Source organism: Dipodomys merriami, unplaced genomic scaffold (genome assembly GCF_024711535.1).
Source record: "Dipodomys merriami isolate MVZ:Mamm:240054 unplaced genomic scaffold, mDipMer1.0.p SCAF_4, whole genome shotgun sequence".
NCBI lineage: Eukaryota > Metazoa > Chordata > Mammalia > Rodentia > Heteromyidae > Dipodomys > Dipodomys merriami.
Genome location: NW_027205603.1, coordinates 19,712,821 through 19,736,834, shown reverse-complemented (window position 1 = coordinate 19,736,834; position 24,014 = coordinate 19,712,821). Strand labels below are relative to the sequence as shown.

General features: G+C 44.6%; 1 protein-coding gene across 4 annotated transcripts in view; it reads right to left on the bottom strand.

Annotated features, from left to right (window-relative positions):
* Cul2 (cullin 2) overlaps positions 1 to 12,925 on the bottom strand; it is a 120,608-nt gene extending 107,683 nt beyond the window's left edge. Inside the window, exon 1 of one of the 4 annotated variants that reach the window (XM_069990652.1) lies at positions 12,907 to 12,925. The gene's annotated coding sequence lies outside the window, so the exon portion shown is untranslated. Of the gene's footprint in view, positions 1 to 11,757; positions 11,911 to 12,023; positions 12,313 to 12,906 lie in introns of those variants that run through there. The other 3 variants (XM_069990654.1, XM_069990651.1, XM_069990650.1) reach the window with 3 other exon arrangements.
* Between the last annotated feature and the right edge of the window lie 11,089 nt (positions 12,926 to 24,014).

The window sequence follows — 24,014 nt, the reverse complement described above, 5'->3', positions numbered from 1 at the left end:
TGGCTCAAGTGGTAGAGTGCTATGCTTGAGCAAAAGCAGCACTCCAATTAATCAACAAAGTCAGAGATGGAGCTGTGGCTCAAGTTGCATAGCATTAGCTTTGAGAAAAAGAAAAAAAATCTTAGGAACAGTTCTCAGAACCAAGTTCTAGGACAAACGCACACACACAGACACAGACACACAGACAATCATACACTGAATGTTACATGATACCAAAATCAAGAGTACTATCCCTATTGCAAGCACTTAAAATCTACATCATATATACGTACCACACAGTTCTGGATGCATGAAAACATTTGTGCCAAGTGCTCTTTAACATTTTTTAAATATATGTTTACTGATCAAAATCTTAAAAATATGAAGATTAAAAAGTCACTACTGCTGGACGCTGGTGGCTAATGTCTGTAATCCTAGTTATTCAGGAGTCTAAGATCAGGATCAAGGTCCAAAGCCAGCACAGGCAGGAAAGTCCATAAGGCTCTTATCTACAATTAACTACCAAAAGAGCTGCAAGTAAAGCTATGGCACAAGTGGCAGAAGCACTAGCCTTGAGCACAAAAGCTCAGGGGCAGTGCCTAGTCCCAGAGTTCAAGCCCCATGACTAACACCAAATAAAAGTCACTATTTCTGGGGCTGGGAAGGTGTCTCAGTGGTAGAGCGCTTGCCTTGCATGCATGAGGCCCTGGGTTTGATTTCTCAGCACCACACAAGCAGAAAAAGCCGGAAATGGCGCCGAGGCTCAAGTGGTAGAGAGCTAGCCTTGAACTGAAGATCTGAGGGACAGTGCCCAGGCCCAGAGTTCAGGCCCCTGACTGACAAAAAAAAAAAAGTCACTATTTCTGGTTTAGAGTTAGAAATTGTTGTTAAGCTCAGGACAACTTGGGCATTTTTCTTATTGTCATATTGCTTATTACTCTGATAACTTTCTACCACTTCCCACATAAGAAAGTATCAGTGGGCTGGGAAGTTGGCTCAGTGGTAGAGCGCTCGCCTTGCATGCTTAACGCCCTGGGTTCGATTCCTCAGCACCACATAAGCAGAAAAAAAAAAAGCCGGAAGTGGCGCTGTGGCTCAAGTGGTAGAGCGCTAGCCTTGAGCTGAAGAGCTGAGGGACAGCGCCCAGGCCAAGAGTTCAGGCCCCACGACCGGACCCCCCCCCAAAAAAAAGAAAGTATCAGTTACAAGGGGTACACAGGTGGCTCACATCAGCAACCCTAGCTCCTTGTAAGACTAGGATATAGAGGACTGTGCTTCAAGGCCAGCCTAGGCAAAAAAAAAAAAAAAAAGCCCCATCTCCAAAATGACTAGAAAAGAAAAGCAGGGCTGGAGGCTTGCCTCATGGCTTCAGTGGTAGAGCACAAGTTCAATCCCTGAGTTCAAACCCCAGTATCATTAAAAAAAAAAAAAAAAAAAGTAACAAATGAAAAGAAGACCAGTAAAAATAAAACAACAGAAGTCCTTGGAAAACCTACTGATTCCAAGGAGAACAGAAAAAACAAACGAATTCTAGAATGCCTTATGATACCAGAAATCGAAGTGTCTTTCTAACAAGAAGAGTGTGCTGAAAGGATCAAGAGCCAAGGTGGGGCTAGGAACAGTACCTGCCTAACAAATTCAAAAGTCTGTTCCATTCCAGTACTGAAAACAACACAACTTGAAGGCCAAATCTGAAATCTTTTGAGGGAGAACAGTGACAGTATGAGTGTAAAAGCCATAAATGTTCATAGCTTAAAACTGGCAAAAATAAATGTAATGCAACACAGTCTTACTGGGTTGGCGATCCTGGCTTCAAATGAACTTCCGGGCTCAAGCAATTCTCCTGCTTCAGCCTCCGGAGCAGCTGGGACTGTGATTATAAGTACACACCACCACGCGTGGCAGGCCAGCTCTGCCATACAGCTATCTACTTTATATATGAATCTCAATTAATAAAGGCACACAGCAATGAGGAAAACACAATAACACTATTTAGCCAAACATTACTATAGTAATTGTTCCAAGTAAAAATCAACCAAAAAATGCTGAAATCAGTGAGCCAAAATTTGAGATTGGAATAGCTACAGTTTCAAAGAATCTCGAAGTATCTATTACAAATGAGTAGTCCCAGGTACTCAGAGGCTGATACAGAGTTCCTTAAACTCATAAGCTCAAGGACACTGTGGACAACACAGGAAGACAATGTGGTAGATACTACCTTAACAAAAGCATCATCTCTCAAAGTCTATATATATTGACATTCTGTACTGCATATGACACACAATAGTAATTTTTTGTGAAAGATTCGTAACTTCTATCTAAAGGGAAAAGTATCAGTCAAACTCAATTGAAACATTCTACAAAATAACTGAACACATATATCACAGTGTAAAATGTCAAAAAATATTTCAGTGGAAAAAAAAACAGATCAGAAATGAAAAAAGAAACACAATTGAATGTAAAGTCAGATTCTGGGTTGAATCTTGAAACAAAACATTAATAAGGGTGGCTTATTAATAAAAACATTAATAAAGGTGGCTCAGTGGTAGCGTGCTTGCCTCCCATACACGAGACCCTGGGTTCGATTCCTCAGTACCACATAAGCAGAAAAAGGTAGAAGTGGCACTGGAGCTCAAGTGGTAGAGCGCTAGCTTTCAACTGAAGAGCTGAGGGACAGCGCCCGGGCCCAGAGTTCAGGCCCCATGACTGACCCCCTTCCCCCAAAAAAACCCATTAATAAACAAACTAGTGAAATTCAGACAAGCTGTGAAGTTTAATTACCAGGATGAACCAACATATTTTCCTGGTTTTGATCATTCTGCTCTGGTGATATAAATCACTGACAATATGAAATGTTAAGTAAAGGGTATACCAAGCTTTCTACTTTTTAAGATTCTTTTTCCTTTTTTTGGCTGCTATGGGGCTTGAACTCAGGGCCTAGGCACTGTCCCTGAGCAATTTTGTTCAGGGTTAATGCCACTTCCAGTTTTTGAGTGGTTAATTGGAAATAGGAGTCTCACAGGACCTATGTTTCTTTGGGTCTGGCTTACTTCACTTAATATGAATTTTTACCAAGTCTTTCCATTTCCTTACAAATAGGGCAGTGTCATTCTTTCTGATGGAAGCATTGAATTTCATTGTATATATACCACATTTTCTTGATCCATTCATCTACTGAGGGGCATCTGGGTTGGTTCCATATTTTAGCGATGGTGAATAATGCTGCAATAAACATAGTTGTACTGGTAGCTTTCATATGGCCTTGTTTGTGGTCATTTAGGTAAATACCCAGAAGTGGGATTGCTGGGTCATAGGGGAGCTCTATATGGAGTCTTTGGAGGAACCTCCACACCACTTTCCAAAGTGGTTGAACAAGTTTACACTCCCACCAACAAAGCAGTAGTTCCCTTTTGGCCACATGCCCTCCAGCATCTATTGTTATTAGATTTCTTGATTATAGCCATTCTAACTGGGATGAGGTGAAATCTCAATGTTGTTTTGATTTGCATTTCTTTTATGGCCAGAGAAGTTGAGCATTTCTTCACGTGTCTATTGGCCATTCATTCTTATTTCCTCTTCAAAGAAGTCTTACTTCTAAAATAATCTTAGCAGATGAGCAGAACAGCTCAACAGCTACGTACATATGACTATATAAGATGATGCTAAGTGAAATGAAGTCCCAGACATGGACACAAGAGGTTTTCCTTTGTTGTTGCTGTTTTGAATATACTACGTGATTTGTTTCTTTTGTGTGTTCTCTCCCCTATAGTTTATCCCGTTGTCCCTGTATTTGATTTTGATACCCTGAGTATTCCATATATATTTATCTGAATTAGGGAAGGGAAACAATAAAAGGACAAGGGAGGAACCAATGCATCAGCAATACTCACAAGACAATATGTTGGAAATTATCTGTATAATTTGCGGGGCGGGGGTGAGGGGGAACTGGGAGAAAAATGAGGGAGGGGGAAACAAGTTAGACAAGAAATATACTTATTACCTTACTTATGTAACTGTAATCCCTCTGTACATCACCCTGACAATTAAAAAAAATTAAATTAAAAAAAAAAGTGGGGCTGGGAAGGTGGCTAAGTGGTAGAGTGCTTGCCTTGCAAGCATGAGGCCCTGGGTTCGATTTCTCAGCACCACATAATCAGAAAAAGCTGCAAGTGGAGCTGAGGCTCAAATGGTAGAGTGCTAGTCTACATCTGAAGAGCTGAGGGACAGCGCCCAGGCCCAGAGTTCAGGCCCCACGACCGACAAAACCGACAAAAAAAAAAAAAAAAAAAAGTGTCTCATGGGGACTTTTCTGCCTGGGCTGGCTTGGAACTGTGATCCTCAGATCTCAGTCTCCTGAGTAGCTAGGATTACAGGCATGAGCCACTGGTACCTGGCTTTCTTACATAATTTTTCTGTAGTCTAAAAGTATTTCTAAATTTTTTAATTATTTTTAAGTCAGGCACCAGTGTCTTACTGAGGAGAAACCTAAATCACAAAACATTAGGTTAAATCCTTCATTCCTTGACAAGCAAACCAGGCACTGGCAGCTCACACCTGTAATCCTAGCTCCTTAGGAAGCTGAGATATGAGGATCACAGTTCAAAGCCAGTCCAGGCAGGAAAAGTCTGTGAGACACTTACCTCCAAAACCCACCAGAAAACCAGAAGCAGAGCTGTGGCTCAATGGTAAAATATTAGCCTTGAGCAAAAAGAGCTCACGGACAGCGCCCTATGATAAACCTGATCCCTCCCACCCCCTCCAAAAAAAGAGACAAGCAACCTACACTAAATAGGATAAAGGCTTAAGAGGGGCTGAATTTGATCAAAGCACATGTATATCATGCATTTATGTCATAATAAAACACCTTTGTACAAGATGTGCTATTTTTAAAAAACTAAAAAAGACCACTTACTGGGTTAATACTTATTAAATATTTTAGTATATTCTAATATCTTCTAGCAGGTTTGGAGATCTTTCAAGAAGCTTAAAGCTGAGAACAAAAATGATAAACTGTCAACCTGCTTGATGTAACATCCTGCACATATTTAATTGAATAACAGCAGCATCATGTATAATATCAAAATATGAAAAATCTTTTTATTAAAATCTTCAAATAGGGCTAGGAAGGTGGCTCAGTGGTAGAGTGCTTGCCTTACATGCATGAGGCCCTGGGATCGATTCCTCAGCACCACATAAGCAGAAAATCCTGGAGTGGCGCTGTGGCTCACTCAAGTGGTGGAGTGTTAGCCTTGAGTTGAAGAGCTGAGGGATAGCGCCCAGGCCCAGAGCTCAGGCCCCATGACTGGCAAAAAAAAAAAAAAAAAAAAAAAAATCTTCAAACATAGCTGTATACTTCAGAGTTTAACACATTACACTCATTTCACATGTAGTCTTAAACACTGTCATGGGTATCTACTATACCTCCAAAAATACTACTAAATGTGTATGTGTTTGATGGCACAGGAGCTTGAACCCTGGACCCACTTTTCTTGCTCCACTCTTTTGTTCAGGACAGCATTCCACCATTTGAGCCATGCCTCCAGTTCAGCTTTTTGCTGGTTAAAAATTTTCCAGGACACCCTCCCCCACAGTATAACCCCTGCTTTCACTGTATTTCATGTCGGTATAATTTGTGGAGGGGAAGGGGAAAAACAAATCGTTTAAATAGGGATACAGGTGGACCCATTGCAACAATGAGATGTACAAGTCATTATGTTGAAAACCACTTTACAACTTTGGTGGGGGGGGCGGGGAGGATTGGGGGGGGCGGAGGGGAGGATGGGAAGGGATGGGAAGGGGAAACAAAGGAGGAGGTACAATGCTTGATAAGAAATGTACTCATTATCTTGCCCATGTAATTGTAACTCCTCTGTACAGTATTTTCACACAAAAAAAGAAGAAAAAAAAATTTCCAGGACAGGTGCTGGGAAGGTGGCTCAGTGGTAGAGCGCTTGCCTTGCATACCTGAGGCGCTGGGTTCGATTCCTCAGCACCACATAAGCAAAAAAGAAAAAAGCCGGAAGTGGAGTTGTGGCTCAAGTGGTAGAGTGCTCACCTAGAGCTGAAGAGCTGAGGGACAGCGCCCAGGCCCAGAGTTCAGGCCCCACGACTGGACCCAAAAAAAAAAAAAAAAAAAAATTCCAGGACTTTTCTGTCTGGGCTGGCTATGAACCTCTATCCTCAGATCTCAGCCTCCCGAGTAGCTGGGATTGCAGGAGTGAGTTACCCTTGTTACTACTACATATAACAAGGATATTTCTCCAACCTGCTTAAACCTTGCCCATAAAAAAGCAATACAAAAATTAACAACAAAAATCAAATTTAGCTGGATGCCAGTGGCTCAGGCCTAAAATCTTAGCTACTCAGGAAGCTGAGAGTGAGGTTTCAAAGCCAGCTAGGCAAATTAATCAAAGAGACTCTTATCTCCAAAAAGCCAGAACTGGAGGCATGGCTCAAACAAACATGAGCAAAAAAGCAGAGCAAGAGAGAGTTCAAGATCCAGCACTGGCACACCAACACACACACACACAAAGTTATCAAACAACAATAGCAAATAACAGATAACAACTGGTACAAACAATTTAATGGAAGCATCTGGCTAAAAACAACTGACTAAAAGTCTAAATGCCAGCCAATATTATAAAATTATTAGAAAGCACAATGAGTCTTGATTTAAGAGTTGGAAATAAAACTTAAAGCAATTCAGAAAATTCTCCACCTGCCTTCCTCCAAATGACTCAAATAACATGTAGTAAGAAAATGTTGGAGAGCTAAAAACATAATCTCAGCACTGCTCATTGTGTTAAATCTCTGAAGAAGCAAAAAAATTACAAGTGTTCTAATATCCACCAGTAAACCTTTTCCAGTTACAAGACAAATATAAAACTATGTAATCAGATGAGTCTACATATTCTTTAAAAAAAAAAAAAAAAAGTACCATTGCAATGTTAAAGTCTAAAGCCAGGCAGATTATCGTGAATCCCTTGCTTGCTTGCTGGTGTTTATTTGTGGTACTGGGGGTTCGAACAGATATATAGTTAGCTGACTATTAAGAGATGATTAAGTCATAGATCTCAAAGTATCAACAACTTGTTAGAAATCTCCTAACATTCCAAATTCTAGCATACTTTTCCAAGATTTACATTAGCCAGTCCTATGGGATGGGAATATGGCTCAAGAGGCAGAGTGCTTGCCTTAGTACAAGGCCTTCACTTAAATCACCAGTACCACAAAAACAAATAAAAAGTTAGCCATCTAACTTAGTATCTAAAAAGTTAGGGGCTGAGAAGGTGGCTCAGTGGTAGAGCTCTTGCCTTGCATGCATGAGGCCCTGGGTTCCATTCCTCAGCACCACATAAGCAGAAAAAAAAAAGTTGCAAGTGGTGCTATGGCTCAAGTGGTAGAGCGCTAGCCTTGAGCTGAAGAGCTGAGGAACAGCGCCCAGGCCCAGAGTTCAGACTCCACGACCGGACCCAAAAAAAATATAAAAATAAAAATAAAAAGTTAGATACTAAGATCCATAATATTAAGAACTAATCCCATCATGAATTTTAAATAACTTTAGTCACATACATAACTGGAAAAAAAAAAAAAAGGGAGGGGGAGAGGGGACTTGCTGGTCCAGGGGCTTGAACTCAGGGTCTGAGTCCTCTCTGAACTTTTGTGCTGAAGGCTAGCACTCTAGCACTTGAGCCATAGCTCCACTTCAAGCATTTTGATGGGCAATTGGAGTCTCAAACTCTACTGTCCATGCTGGCTTTGAGCCAAATCCGCAGGTCTTTTAAATTGCTAGGATTACAGGTATGAGGCACCAGCACCTGGCAAATAAGAATCACAATTTAACACAAAGAAATGGCAGATGAGGTTGTCCAGTGAAAAATGTGAAAAGTTCAATAACAACGATACTCCTTAAACATTTCACATCTATAGGCCAAAGTCTCAAAGGTACCCATTAGAAAATGGTATAGTACTCTGTGGTTCTCATTTTCCTATCTTCTCTAAGTGTTCTCATCTTTTGTGTAGTGGTATGGGGCTTGAACAAGGCCTCAAACTGCTGAGCTTTTTCACTCACAACTGTCATTCTCTACCGCTTAAGCCTTGACTCTACTCCTGGTTGTTTTGCTAGTTAACTGGAGTCCTAGGATTTGCCTGTTCCATTTAGCTTTAAGCCCAGACCCTCAGATCTCAGACTCTTGTAGTAGCTAGGATTACAGGGATAAAGCACAGGCACCCAGCATGTTTCATAACTTTTAAGTATGAATACTCTAAAAAATACAAAGTTTTGCCGGGCACCAGTGGCTCTTGCCTGTAATCCTAGCTACTGAGTAAGCTGAGATCTGAGAACCACGGTTCAAAGCCAGCCCGGGCAGGAAACTCCGTGAGTCTTTGATCTCCAATAAACCAGTAGAAAACCAGAAGTGGTGCTGTGGCTCAAGTGGTAGAGCACTCACCTTGAGCTGAAGAGTGCATGGACAGCACCCCAAGCCCAAAGTTCAAGCCCCACAACCACAAAAAAAAAAAGAAAAAAAAATACAAAGTTTCAAAGCAGGTAAAGAATGTTACCATTTTTGCAAAATGAGAGTAATATACACACATCTGCTTATACCTATAAGCAAAAACCTTTGGAATGATAGGAAAGGAACAGCTGGGCTTGTTTTTGCTCCAAGGAAAACTAGGTGATGAGGACTCAGAAAAAGTAGGGGTCACTTGAATGCTAACCCTTAATGAACATTTTAAATGTTAAATGTGATTATGTGTGCACTAGTCCTGGAGGCTTGAATTCAGGGCCTGGACACTGTCCCAAACATTTTTGCTCAAGGCCAACACTCTACCACTTGAGCCATAGCTCCACCTCCAGCTTTCTGGCAGATAACTGGAAATAAAAGCCTAATACACTTTCCTCAAATCTCAGCCTCCTGAGTAACTAGGATTACAGGCAAGAGTCACCCCAGATTGATATGAATATTTTTATTCAAAAAAATATAGCACATAACCCAGCACCGGTGGGTCACACCTGTAATCCTAGCTACTCAGGAGACTGAGGTCTGAGGATCGCAGTTCAAAGCCAGCCTAGGCAGGAAAGTCCATGAGACCCTTATCTCCAATTAACCACCAGAAAACCGAAACTGGTGCTGTGGCTCAAGTGGTAGAGCGCTCTCCTTGAGTTGAAGAGCTCAGGGTCAGTGCCCAGGCTCAGAGTTCAGGCCCCACGACCGACCAAAAAATAATAATAATAATAATACAGCACATTGTACCAACAGATAAATGCTGATGATGATTCCATATCTCCATCTTTTTCTCCCCACTAGGAATAAAGGCAGAGATTTCTATTTTTCAGTATCTCCACACTTGCCTGAGTAAGCGAGCAAGCAAGCAAATTAATTCTTAACCACTCCACAAAATTCAACCTGTACAGTTAGCTGTCTACTTCTCACCTCCCCTTGAAGGACTAAGATCCAACTTAACATGCCCAATCCAAAGCCAGAAACATATAACCTGCTTCCCTCAGTAATTCCTCATCCCTGTGCATAGGATCTTCAGCCCATCCCAAGGCAGTCCATCCCTACCAAATGCACTTTTTTTCTGGTAGGTGGTAGGACTTGAAATCAAGGGCTGAGCACTGTCCTTGAGCTTTTCTGCTCCAGGCTAGTACTCTAGCACTTTGAGCCGGTTTTGAGGGTTAACTGATAAGCTTCACAGGGACTTTTCTGCCCAGGCTGGCTTCAAACTGTGATCCTCAGATCTCAGCCTCCTAAGTAGTTAGGATTATAGGCATGAGCCACCAGCACCTGGTCCAAATGCATTTTTTTATCCAAACTGTGACAAGGTCAATAAAAAGCTTTAACTCCAAACCTTGTTACACTCCAAGGCCACTCTTGCCACTCATCTCACTGCCTTTCTCCTCTCTACCACACAATCATTTACTCACAACTTTCAAAGGAAAATAACAAGTGTTTTCAATGTAAAATCTAAACTCCTTGGAACAGGTCTCACCTGATCTGGCACCCAATTATGACCTACACTTCTCTTCACTAGGGCCAGTCTACCTCAAGACAGTTGGCTTTCAGTTTGCTACACCCAAGACTGACATTACTACGGGGCTTGTTCAGTTGCTTTTTCTTCACACAGGAATATTTCCTTTTGAACTTCCACAGGCTTGGTCCTTCTCCATTTGCAAATATCAGCTCAAAGGCCTCAAAAGTCAGACCTTCCCTGAAATAATCTCCTAATCACTACAACCATTCTTCATTTCCTTCATTACATTTATTCACAATTTTTGTTTTGTTTTCTTTGGTCGGTCGTGGGGCCTGAACTCTGGGCCTGGGCGCTGTCTCTCAGCTCTTCAGCTCAAGACTAATGCTCTACTACCTGAACCACAGCGCCACTTTCGGCTTTTTCTATTTATGTGGTGCTGAGGAACAGAGCCTAGGGCCTCATGCATGCGAGGCAAGCACTCTACTGAACCAACTTCCCAGCCCTATTCTCAAATTATTTTTTATAATTATCGTGTGTCTCCTCCCCAATCAAAATTAATTCACTAAGAATGCAGAAATTTCATGACATATTGCTGTAATTCGAATGACTACAAGACCTTCATATTTACTGAACATAGAAATCACCAAAGAGGGTGAGAAATGAGGTAAAACAGACTAGAGGCGTGGCTCATGCGGTATAACACTTTAGCAATCCTCAGGGTTTGAGTTCAATCTCCAGTACTTTCAAACAAAAAAACATGTGCACTGTAGAAAATATACCAAAAAAACTGTACAGTGTAGAAAATGTTCCCGCCACTCATAAATGGCACCTGCAAAAGACAACGCACGCACACGCACACGAACAGGCAACACGAAACACTTTGGTTCTTTCACCTCTGACTCCTTTGGAAGGGTCTCCCAAGTACTGCTCATAGGGGCAAGGCACATGATGATATCTAATAAGCTGATTCTTATCTGTCTAGAGCAAGTGACGATGTCCCGTATTTTAGTGTGTCAAGCAAGCTTGGGGGGGCAGGTACAGTGCAAAGATCTTTACACCAAAATGTCGAGCGTCTACACGCGATTGTTCACAATTGCTACCTCAACTCCAAATGTAAACTTCCAGGGGCCTGCCATTCAACTGGGAATTTGTAACCTCGGGGAGAGGAGGGAAGGGAAAGGAACTTCGCCAGTGACTGCGTGCAAATCGACAGATGTCTTTCTCCCCGAGAAGGTAAGGGGAGGGAACAGTCCAGAACCTAGAGTGGGGAGCAAGTGGTGGCAGGAGGGCAGGCTCTGGTTTCAGGGACCGTAAGTAAGTGCAGAGGCTCTCAGAATGAGATACTCCTCCCCAAAGCTATCCATCTTCACCTGTCTGCGGAAACAAAAGTGAAAATACTCGTGGAGGGGATGCGTGGGCTTGCCACCGCCCTCGCCCCGCACAGACCTCGGCGTCCGCGCGAGCAGACGCGAGCGGGAGCCGGAGCGGGAGAGCGCACGCACTCTCACCTCCCCGGCTTTGGAGGAAAATGGGGCCGAGGCAGGGTCGGCCACGACCCGGCCCCGGAGGCCCGAGGTCCAGTCCCGGTCCCGCGGGGGAGCCGGTCTCGGGGTCAGCGCTCCGGGGAGCCGAGGTCAATGACAGGAGACCATCTTTGGCGGCCTCCCCCCACCCCCACCCCCGGTAATCCTCCTCCCTTCCGCCCCCGGCGCCCCCAGCTCCTCTCCTCCGCCCATCCCCGCCGCCCCTTCCCGGGAAGTTCCCCAGCGCCCGCAGCCCGGCCCCGCGGCCCGGCGGGGTTACCTTCTGCGGAGGCAGGACGCGGGGCAGGGGCCGGGGAGGGGAGGCCGCCCGCGGGCGAGCAGGACGGAGCCCGGCGCGGAAGGTGGGCGGCGGCGGCTGTCAGCTCGCGTTCCCCCGCTCACAGCGCTGCCATTACTGCGAGCTGAGGCCGCCTCCCGGCCGGCCGCCGCCACCGAGCCCGAAAACGCGGGGGTGCGGAGCGCGGCCGGGGCGCGGAGCGCGGCCGGGGCCCCGCACGCAGCCGGGCCTCGCACGCCGACACTCACCCGCGTCCACGGGGACGGCGCCGCCGAGCCGAGGCCGAGGCCGCCCTGCCGGGCGGGGAGGGCGGCGGGAGGGACGCGGGGAGACGGGCCGGCCGGGGACGAGATCTGTCGAGCGGCGATCCTCCCGGGTTCCCGGCCTGCCCACCCCACAGCCTCTGGTCTCCTTCCGCCGCTTCCGAATCCCCCCACCGGAAGGCAGTGGTAGAGTCCACGTTACGGCAAGCGCAGAAGGCCCAGCTTCCTGCAAGTGCTGAAGCCTTGGAAATCAATAATCGAAGTGATTCCTGGCCGGGCTCGTTAGGCAGTGAGGCACCGTGGAGACACAGTACCCGCCGAGTTTGGAAACATTAATAACAACTCCTCGTACGGGAGTCTGCCCTAAGAAGCATTTGACCTCGAGTCGGGTCAGACCTAGGAGGATCTCTAGGACACCACAAAGCTCCTGGTGCACACATACTTCCAGCGGCTTTGCAAATGATCGGAAACGTGTAGACAAAGTACTTTCCCTTCTGACAGATTGCTTGCCCCGTGGATTGTCTTGAGACAAAGGCTGGGACATATTCGTATTGTCAAGAAAGGAATTTCTCCACAGCCCTGACTAACTCAACCCATCAACAGCCCTTAGCTTCTCAGTCAGAGGCTGTCAGCCCCCCCCCCCTTAAGAGTTTAAAGGGAGCCGAAGAAAATTCATCCATCCACTCCTCACCTCCTCACACAGTTTCACAATGCCTCGCTTTGTTCTTTAATTGCCTTTCATATTGCCAACCTTTCCATGTCAACTTGTCTGTGGAGTATTTCCCTCCCAACCTTCTTTGCTAAACTGCCAATCTTTTCAAGGCCTTTTAAAAATACTCTCCCCAGGCCAGGAGCCCGTGACTCTTACCTACTCAGCAGGCTGAGATCTGAGGGTCTCAGCTACTCAAGAGGCTGAGATCTGAAGATCGGGGTTCAAAGCCAGCCCATGCTGGAAAGTCTGTGAGACTCTAATCTCCAATTAACCACTAGAAAACCGGAAGTGGCGCTGTAGCTCAAGTGGTAGAGCACTAACCTTAAGCTGAAGAGCTGAGAAGAGCACCCAGGCTGAGTTCCTGAGTTCAAGCCCCACAACCAACAACAACAAAACCACAAGCCAGGCACTGGTGGCTCAAGCCTGCAATCTGAAGTGGACCCTGAGATGGGGCCCAAGCTGATTGATTCCATTTTGAGCTTTGCTTGTTTTAGGGATTTTAGACTCCATTTTTGAAGGTGGAGACTAAAAACCTTTAAACAATGTTCAAACTAGAAAAACAACCTTAATCACAGGGTCATGTCTTGGCTCCGATGGGCCTAGTTCCCAGAATAAAAAAATGCATCTGATCCCCCTCTCCTTAACAACCTAACCCATCCTTGATTGTTCAGTTAAAAGACTGACCAATAAAGCAGATAGGTTGTAATCTTGCTCAACTGGCAATAACACCAGCTTACTGTAAACCCTGCCTTTTGCCTGCCAACATGTGCCAATTCAAACCAAAATGATGGGATAGTTTAAGCAACTACTATAAGACAGACTATAACTCCATTGGCCACCTGTGTGTGGCCTAACATGACTATGCAATCCTTTGTGTGTGTTGCGAACCCATTGGTTACCTGCATGTGACCAGGCTTGACCACGTGGATTTTGCCTTTAAAAACCCTAGCTTGTGGGCCATTCGGGGTCGCAGTTTCAGCTCTGCATCTGTGCTACTCTGCGGCTGTGCTGCGTTGCTGGCCAGTCAGCTATCCACTTCCCCAATAAAGTCATCTTTTTACATGAGGCTGTCATTGAGTGGTGGACTCTTTTCCCCACAACAAATCCTAGCTACACAGGAGGCTGAGATCTGAGAATCAAATTTTGTTGGTTTTTTGTTTTGTTTTGTTTTGTTTTGTTTTTTGGTCCGGTCGTGGGGCCTGAACTCTGGGTCTGAGCACTGTCCCTCAGCTCTTTAGCTCAAGGCTAGCACTACCACTTGAGCCACAGCGCCACTTCTGGCTTTTTTCTTTTTGCTTATGTGGTGCTGAGGAATCGAACCCAGGGCCTCAGGCATGCAAGTCAAGTGCTCTACCACTGAGCCACCTTCCCAGCCCCTGAGAATCAAATTTTGAAGCCAGCCTCAGGAAAAGTCCATGAGACTCTTATCTCCAATTAACCTCCAAAAAACAGGAAGTGGTGCTGTGGCTCAAAATAAAAGAGCACTAGCCTTGCACAGAAAAACTGAGGGATAGCACCCAGACCCTGAGTTCAAGACCCATGACCAACAACAACAACAAAAAAGAAGATGGAAGATGGGATTAATGTTAAAATGTATTGGGTGGGGTTTATTAAAAAGTCTTTGGTGCAATATTACTGGACTTGGAATCAAATTTATTAGGCAGGAGTCAAGCCCTTCAACCCATCCCCCATCCCCAGTCCTTTATGTTTTAGTTATTTTTCAGATAGGGTCTTGCTTAGCTGCCAGGGCTGGTCTCCTTGACCTTCAGGCTTGACCTTACAGGCTCACTCCAGCATACCCAAGTGTCACTTTCTCTTTGGGCTGGCCTATAGCTTCAATCCACCTCCAGAATAGCTGAGATAAAAGGTATGAATTAAAAATTTAAATACCAAGGCTGGAATGTGGTTTAGAGGTAGAAGGCTGGCCTAGCATGCATGAAAGCCCTGGGTTCACTTCCCCATATAAACAGAAAAAGCCAGATGTGGTTCAAGTGGTAGAGTGCTAGCATTCAGCAAAAGAAGCTCTGGGACAATATCCAGGCCCCAGGACTGGCAAAAAAAAAAAGTTGAGGAATAAACAGCTGTGGTCAAAATAAAATTAAGTGTCTAAGGCCACTAGATTGAGCCATTAATGATTGCAAGCTCTATGGCTTAAGTTAGTAATATATTCTGTTTTCTTTATGTTTGGCAGTCTTGGGGCTTGAACTCAGGGCTGGGTGCTGTCTCTGAGGTTTTTTGCTCAAGGCTAGCATTCTAGCTCCCTAAGGTTTTTGCTCAAGGCTAGCCACAGCTCCACTTCTGGCTTTTTTGGTGTTTAATTGGAGGTAGGGTCTCTTGGACTTTCCTGCGTGGATTGGCTTTGAACCATGATCATCAGATCTCAGCCTCTTCAGTGGTGAGAATTACAGTTGTGGGCAACCGCACCCACCTTAATTGGTTTTAAATAGTCCCCTTTATAATTCAAGATTAGATATAAATTCCAATGTACAGGTATTACAATTTGATGTGCCTAATGAATAGCATAGTTTTTGTTGTTGTTGTTTTTTGCCAGTCCTGGGGCTTGAACTCAGGGCCTAGGCTCTGTCCTTAAGTCTCCTTGTGCTCAAGGCTACTGCTCTACCACTTAAGCCACAGAGCCACTTCCAGCTTTTTCTGTTTATGTGGTACTGAGGAATCAAACCCAGGACTTCATGAATGCTAAGCAAGCACTCTACCACTAAGCCACATTCCCAACCCTTGTTGTCATTGTTGTTTTAACAAATACCAAAAGAGCCACACTGAAAAGGAAGCAGGGCGCTGGTGGCTCACACCTGTAATCCTACCTTCTCAGGAGACAGATCTGAGGATCACGGTTCAAAGCCAGCACAGGCAGGAAAGTCCTTCAGACTTTTCTCCAATAACCACCAGCAAACCAGAAGTAGCGCTGTGGCTCAAATGGTAGGGCGCTGGCCTTGAGCTGAGGAGCTCAGGGACAGTGCTCAGGCCCCACAATTCACACACACACACACACACACACACACACACACACACACACACACACACACACACACACACACACACACACACACACACGTTACCAGGAGTAAACTGAAAAAGTCGATAAATTTCTCTCTCACTGACCTGTCTTTCTTTCTTTCTTTCTTTCTTTCTTTTTTTTGTCATGGCATCTGAACTCTGGGCCTGGGCACTGTCCCTGAGCTCTTCAGCTCAAGGCTAGTGCTCTACCACTTGAGCCATAGCCCCACTTCTGGCTTTTTCTGCTTATGTGGTGCTGAGGAATTGAACCCAGGGCCTCATGCATGCAAGGCAAGCACTCTACCACTGAGCCAGGATCCCAGCCTCCAAACCTTCTTTCTAATGTTAAATTACAATATTAAAAGATAAAAGAGAAGCTATCTAAATCTCCTTTCTTGAAAATGGCAAAAAAAAAAAAAATCTGGGAATTCTTCAAGAGTGAATAAAAACAAAGAATAAAAGGACATATCTGAGGAAAGGAATCCTGAAGGTTACCATTGCTTTGAGTGGACCTTACCACCAAAAACCCTTGCCTGGGGCTGGGAAGGTAGCTGGACCTAGACTACAGATTCTCTCTTTGCTTCTCCTTGATGATTTCATTTGAAAGCCATTTTAAAAATATTATCTTTAGGGGCTGGGAAGGTGGCTCGGTGGTGGAGTGCTTGCCTCACACACATGAGGTCCTGGGTTCCATTCTCAGCACCACTTAAACAGAAAAAGCCACAAGTGGTACAGTGGCTTGAGTGGTAGAGCACTCCTCCAGAGTTCAAGCCCCACAACTGAAAAAATATTCTCTTATTTCTTTAATAAAAAGAAATGACTCATGGATCTTTTACCTTTCTTTGCAGTCACATAATTCAAAGCTATGCTTGGGCATTGTCCCTGTGCACTTCAGCTCAAGGCAAGTCCTCTACTATTTGAGCCACAGTGCCACTTCTGATTTTCTGGTGGTTTATTAGAGATAAGTAGAGAGTCTCCTGGAGGAGAAAAAAAAAAAAAAAAAAGAGGCTCATGAACTTTCCTGCCCAAGTTGGCTTTGAACCATGATCCTCAGATCTCAGCCTCCTTAGTAGCTAGGATTATATATTATAGGAGCCACCCACACTCAGCTTTAAATTAGCTTTTTATTTATCTATGTTTGTTTGTGACAGTCTTGGGCTTTAGACTAGGAGTCTGGGTACTGTTCCTGAGCCTTTTTTGCTCAAAACTAACATTCTTTCACTTGAGCCACAGCTCAACAGTTGGCTTTTTGGTAATTAATTGGAGATAATAGTCTCATGGACTTTACAACCTGGCATGGCTTTGAACAGTGATCCTCAGTCTCATGGCCCGGAGTATTAGGATTACAGAGCTCTCAGCATCTGAATGAGCTTAATGTATTTATTTATTTGTTTGTTTACTTACTTTTTTGGGGGGGGGAGGTCCGGTCATGGGTCCTGAACTCTGGGCCTGGGCGTTGTCCCTCAGCTCTTCAGCTCAAGGCTAGTGCTCTACCACTTGAGCCACAGCACCACATTAGTTTTTGCTTATGTGGTGCTGAGGAATCGAACCCAGGGCCTCATGCATGCAAGGCAAGCACTCTATACCACTGAGCCACCTTCCCAGCCCCAGTTTACTTAATTTTTTGTGTGTATGTTCCATTCCTGGGGCTTGAACTCAGGGCTGGGGGATTTCCCTGAACTGTTTTTGCTCACAGCTTACATCTGACTTTTTAGTAGTTAATTGGAGGTAAAATTTTCAGAGGCTTTCCTGCCTGTTCTAGCTTTGAACCTCAAAGTCTGAAGTAGCTAGGATTACAGGTGTGAGCCACCAGTGTTTGACTTAAAAGAGCTTATTTTAAAGAAAAATCCATAGCTGTTACTGTTTGAGACAGATTATACATTCATCATTTCTTATAATTTGGTACAGAGAGCAAATCTGAACATTGGATTGCAAGAATTAATGTATGACATTGAAATTCAAAGGAAAATCCCTAAGACTTTGTTTTTTTTCTTCTTCTTCAGTTGTGGGGCTTTAACTCCGGGCCTAGGTACTATCCCTGAGATCTTTTGCTCAAGGAAAACTAGCACTCTACCACTTTGAGCCATAGCTCCCTTCCGGATTTTGACTGGTTAATTGGAGGTAAGCATCTCACAGATTTTCCTGCTAGAACTGGCTTTGAACCAAGATCCTCAGATCTCAGCTTCCTGAGTAGCTAGCATTAAAGTTGGGAGCCACCATCACCAGGCTCTCTTTGAGACTTTAAAAAAAAAATTTTTTTTTTTTTGGTCCAGTCGTGGGGCCTGAACCTTGGGCCTGGGCGCTGTCCCTGAGCTCTTCAGCTCAAGGCTAGCACTCTACCACTTGAGCCACAGCGCCACTTCTGGCTTTTTTCTTTTTGCTTATGTGGTGCTGAGGAATCGAACCCAGGGCCTCAGGCATGCAAGGCAAGCGCTCTACCACTGAGCCACCTTCCCAGCCCCTCTTTGAGACTTTTATCTCCAATTAACTATCAAAAAGCTTTAAGTAGGGTTGGGAATGTGGTTTAGTTGTAGAATGCCAGCCTAGCATGCATGAAGCACTGGTTCAATTCCTCAGTACTACATAAACAAAAAAAGCCAGAAATGGTATTGTGGCTCAATTGGTTGAGTGCTAGCACCCTGAGTTCAAGCCCCAGGACTAGCAAAAATAAAAATAAAAAGCTTTAACTAGCTCAGCACTGGTCTCTCACTCTAATCTTAGCTACTTGGGAGGCTGAGATCTGAGGATCAACATTCGAAGTGAGTCTGGGCAGGAAAATCTGTGAGACTCATAACCAATTAACTACCAAAAAAGCTGAAAGTGGAGCTGTGGCTCAAGTGGTAGAGTACTAGCCTTGAGTACAAAAGCTCAAGGACAGGGGCTGGGAAGGTGGCTCAGTGGTAGAGTGCTTGCCTTGCAGGCATGAGGCCCTGGGTTCAATTCCTCAGCACCACATAAATAGAAAAACCTGGAAGTGGCACAGCTGCTCAAGTGGTAGAGTACTAGCCTTGAGCTGAAAAGTGTTCGGTGGGCACAGGGACACCTCCCTCCCTCTTGGCTAAGTTTCCACCCAGTATCTGTTACTTAGGTAACTGGCAGATTTGGAAGCAGTCACCTTCACCTCCTGCTGGGCCACCTCTGGTCACATGCCCCCTATCTGATCAGATCTGTCCCAGACCCTGAAGTCACATCCAGATCCAGTGTGGCCACACCTTTCCCCCACCTGGCCACACCTCTTCTTGTCCCTAGCCTAGATAAGTCCTGGCCCAGAGGTGGGGGTCCCCCCTATCCTCCCCCCCCCACTTCCCCCCCAACCTTCCCTCCCGTCCGCCTCCCCCCCCCCCCCCAGCCTCCTACCCGCTTTCCTTTTCAGCCATGCTTCTCCACCATGCATGGTGGGGGCAGCAGTTCGGTAAATAAACTTCTTTTCCTGCCTGAATTGTGCGTGGTGTTCTCTTCATGGGTTAGCTAATGAAACCTACCTATTTAATATACCTTACAAAGAGCTAAGGGACAATGAATTCAAGCCTTGAATTCAAGACCCAAGACATGCATACATCCAAAGAAATAATGGGTGTGTTCAGCAAAGTGAAACGGGCTATATGGGGGTGAGTACCAGCAGAAGACTAATGGGGAGGGTAAATGAGGAAAAATATGGGCAAAGTACTTTGTATGCATATATGAAAATATTACAGCAGGGTGCTGGTAGCTCACATCTAGCTAGCTACTCAGAAGTTTGAGATTACTCAGGAAAAAGGAAGATTATAAATTCTAAGACAGCTTATACTACACACCCAAGACCCTAACTCAAAAAACTAAACAATCAACTGTAGCAGTTAGCTATAAGAAACTTTTATTTCTTTGGGTTGCTGAAGCTCTACTACTAAGGAACACCCCAGCTCAAGAGGCCATTATTGAGGTGTTGGGGTATAGCTCAGTGGAAGAGCAAGCCTGGCATGTACAAGGGCCTGAGTTTGGGCCTCAGCTCTGAAAAACAAAAAAGGCCATTATTAGCAATGTTCTACAGAAGAACGTTTCCTTATAAAACAGTAAGACACTCTTAAACTTTTCTTTTTTTTTCTTTTTCTTTTCTTTCTTTTTTTTTTTTTTTTAAGAAATCATGTCTCACTGTGTGGGTAAGATAGACTTGAGGGGCTGGGAAGATGGCTCAGTGCTAGAGTGCTTGCTTTGCATGCATGAGGCCCTGGGTTTGATTCCTCAGCACCACATAAACAGAAAAAGCTGGAAGTGGTGCTGTGGCTCAGTGGTAGAGTACTAGCCTTGAGCTGAAGAGTTCAGGTTCAGCGCCCTTGCCCAGAGCTCAGGCCCCATGACCAACAACAACAACAAAAAAAGATAGACTTGAAACCACGCAAGTGCTGAAATAACAGACATGTGCACAAAAACCAGCTCTGAACCATTTTTAACCTACTTGACTAAGGTCAACTATATTTAAGTCACAATCTACAAATTAAGATGGTTCTTTTTTTTTTTTTTTTTGGTCAATCCTGGGGCTTAAACTCTGGGCCTGGGTGCTGTCCTTGAGCTCTTTCCTGCCCCAGCTGGCTTTGAACTGTGATCCTCAAATCTCAGCCTCCCAGCTTATGATGGTTCTTATTTCCACTGTTAAAAAATATCTTAGGGTGGATGGGGGGAGTGGGGGAAATATAGTTGAGTAGGTGAGAGGGAAGGGATGATAGGGGAAAATCTAAGGAGGAGACAACAATGCTTGATAAGAAATGTACTCATTACCTTGCTCATGTAACCTCTCTATACAGTATTTTCTTTTTTCTTTTTTTTTTCTGTACAGTATTTTCACAATAAAAACTTGAGGTGGCTCAGTGGTAGAGTGCTTGCCTTGGATGCATGAGGCCCTGGGTTTGATTCCTCAGCACCACATAAGCAGAAAAAGCCAGAAGTGACACTATGGCTCAAGTGGTAGAGCGCTAGCCTTGAGCTGAAGCGCTGAGGGACAGCGCCCAGGCCCAGAATTCAGGCCCACGACCGACAAAAAAAATAAAAATAAAAAAAATCTTAGCCAGGCACCAATGGCTCACAACTGTAATCTTAACTACTCAGGAGGCTGCGATCAGAGGATTGAGGTTCAAAGCCAGCCCAGGCAAGAAAGTCTATAAGACTCTTATCTCCAACAAACCACCCAAAACAGGAAGTGGTGCTGGGGCTCAAGTGATAGAACAATAGCTTTGAGAAGAAGAGCTGACAGACAGTGCCCAGGCCCAGCGTTCCAGCACCTCGACTGACAAAATTAAAAAAACAAACAAGCAAAAAACCTTTAATATCCTGGACAGTCTCTCTCACACACAAATGTCTGTTTGTTTGCAAAGCCCTGGTGGCTCATGCCAGTAAACCTAGCTATTCAGGAGACTAAGATCTGAGGATCAAAGTTCAAAGCTGGCTGGGGGAGGAAAGTCTGTGAGACTCTCATCTCCAATACACCACCAGAAAGCCAGAAGTGGCACTGTGGCTCAAGTGGTAGAGCATTAGCCTTGAGCTGAAGAGCTTAAGGACAATGCCCAGACCTTGAGTTCAAGCCCCATGATGTCTCATCAAAAAAAAAAATTGCATTTGTTGAACTAGAGAATAAAGAAAGAAGATGTTTTATGTTGTAATATGACTAGCGGCAACTCAGATTCTACTCTAAACTGTGTGGGAGTTTAAGGGTAGACCTAGGTTTATGCAAATTGTAGGCATTTACTGTTTAGCTTTCCTTCCCTGAATAAAGTAGTCACTTGTCACCTACCACTTGTATACAAAATATTGTCACACATTGGGCTGGGAATGTGACTTAGTGGTAAAGTGCTTGCCTGGCAGGCATGAAGCCCTGGGTTTGATTCTTCAGTACCACATAAACAGAAAAAGCCAAGAGTGGCATTGTGGCTATAGTTGTAAAGTGCTAGCCTTGAGCAAAAGAAGCTCAGGGACAGCGCCTAGGCTCTGAGTTCAAGCTCAGGACTGGAAAAAAAAATAATAATAAAGTTTATTTAAAAATATTGTTATGGGTTGAAGTTTGTACCTTACTTCCTTGCACAAGACCAATAGAAACCTTGGTTAATGGAACTTTGGGATCTGTTGCCGGTGAAAGGCTACAGGTACCCTGGTACTCCAAGTCTTTTTTTTTTTTGGGTCTGGTCGTGGGGCGTGAACTCTGGGCCTGGGCACTGTCCCTCAGCTCTTCAGCTCAAGGCTAGCACTCTACCACTTGAGCCACTTTCTTTTTGCTTCTGTGGTGCTGAGGAATCGAACCCAGGGCCTCAAGCATGCAAGGCAAGCACTCTACCACTGAGCCACCTCCCAAATCTTATTTCCATGGTCTGGTTTCCGTTATTGTATTGTTCCTAGTCACTGCAGATTAAGGAGTAGGCGGCAGATTGCAACACTTATCAAATTCCTGAGATAAAACTCAGATTGACAAGTCCTCAAGTGAATCTTCACATTGCCAGGCGTAGAAACCACATGGGTCCTTGTAGCTGCAGGAGGAGGAAAGCTGTGCCTTTAATGTTTGGCTTCACACAGAAATCAATAATGAATTTTAGATGGTCATGTCAGCTTGGGTTGGAGTGGCTGAAATTTCCAGTTACCCAACTCTATTATAAAAATGTTTCCTTTGGGGCTGGGAAGGTAGCTTGGTGGTAGAGTGCTTGCCTTGTAAGCATGAGGCCCTGAGTTCCATTCCTCAGCACCACATAAGCAGAAAAAGCAAAAGACGTGGTTCTGTGGCTAAGTGGTAGAGCACTAGCCTTGAGCTCTGAAGAGCTGAGGGACAGTGCCCAGGCCCACAGTTCAAGATCTACAACCCACACACACAAAAAAAAAACCTGAGCACTGGTCCTTTTTACAAGACACTATGTTGAAAATGAACTTTACAACTTGGGGGAGGGGGAGGTTTAGAGTGAAGGAACAGTAGGGGGAAAACAAAGGAGGGGGTAACAATGCTCAATAGGAAATGTACTCATTACCTTACTCAGGTAACTGTAATCACTCTGTACAGTGATTCTTTATAATAAAAGAATATTTTTAAAATGTTTCCTTTTGTTTGAGGGAAATGAAATACCTACTTAATGTCAATATAATCCACAAAATAGGAGATAGTCAAATTAAGGTCTTTGTTGTAAGATAAATTAAATAGGTATGTTTAATTAGGTAGCTGGTGAAGAGACCACCAGATGGTATTCAGGCAGAAAAATAAGTTTATTTACGGAACTGCTGCCCCACCAGTCATGCTGGAGAGCACATGGCCTAAGGGACTACCCATCCTAGGACTAGGATTTATCTAGGCCAGGGATGGGAAGGGTTGTGGCCACACTTGATGTAACCTCAGGGCCTGGGACAGTCTCCCATCTGATGGGAGGTGTGACGGGGTGGCCCAGGATGTGACCTTGGAGGAGGGGGACATGACTGCTTCCAGGTATGCCAGTTTCCTAGGAAATGTAGGTACTGTGTTGAGACTTATGCAGGAGGTGGGGAGGCCAGGGCCCCCATGGCCCAGCAGACCTTATATTTGTGAATTCTAGATTCACTATAGATCCACAGCCTGTAATCTTAGTTACTCTGGAGGCTGAGGTCTGAGGACCATGGTTCTAAGTCAGCCTGGGCAGGAAAGTTCGTGAGACTCTTATCTCCAATAAGCCACCAGAAAACTGGAAGTGGCCTTGTGGCTCAAGTGGTAGAGCACTCTCCTTGAGCTGAAGATCTGAGGGACAATGCCCAAGCCCTATGTTCAAGCTCCAGGATAGGCAAAAAAAAAAAAAAAAAAAAAGCCCAGTTTATATACAAAGCCATATGAATTCAATTTCTTTTTTTCATATATACATATATATACACTTGAAGACTTGTCAATCTGAGTTTTATCTCAGGAATTTGATAAGTGTTGCAACCTGCCGCCTGCTCCTTAATCTGCAGTGACTAGGAACAATACAATAAGGGAAACCAGACCATGGAAATAAGATTCGGGAGGTGGCTCAGTGGTAGAGCGCTTGCCTTGCATGCTTGAGGCCCTGGGTTCAATTCCTCAGCACCACATAAGCAAAAAGAAAAAAGCTGGAAGTGGTGCTGTGGCTCAAGGAGATGAAGAGTGAGAAAAGAGGTCAGGTGTAGTAATCAGAGCGAAGGGAGTGAGTAAAAGCTAAGGAGTCAGGGAATAAGAAGTGGTAAATAGCCTGCCACCAGTGGCTCAAGCCTGTAATCCTAGCTACTCAGGAGGCTGAGATCTGAGGATCAAGGTTCAAAGC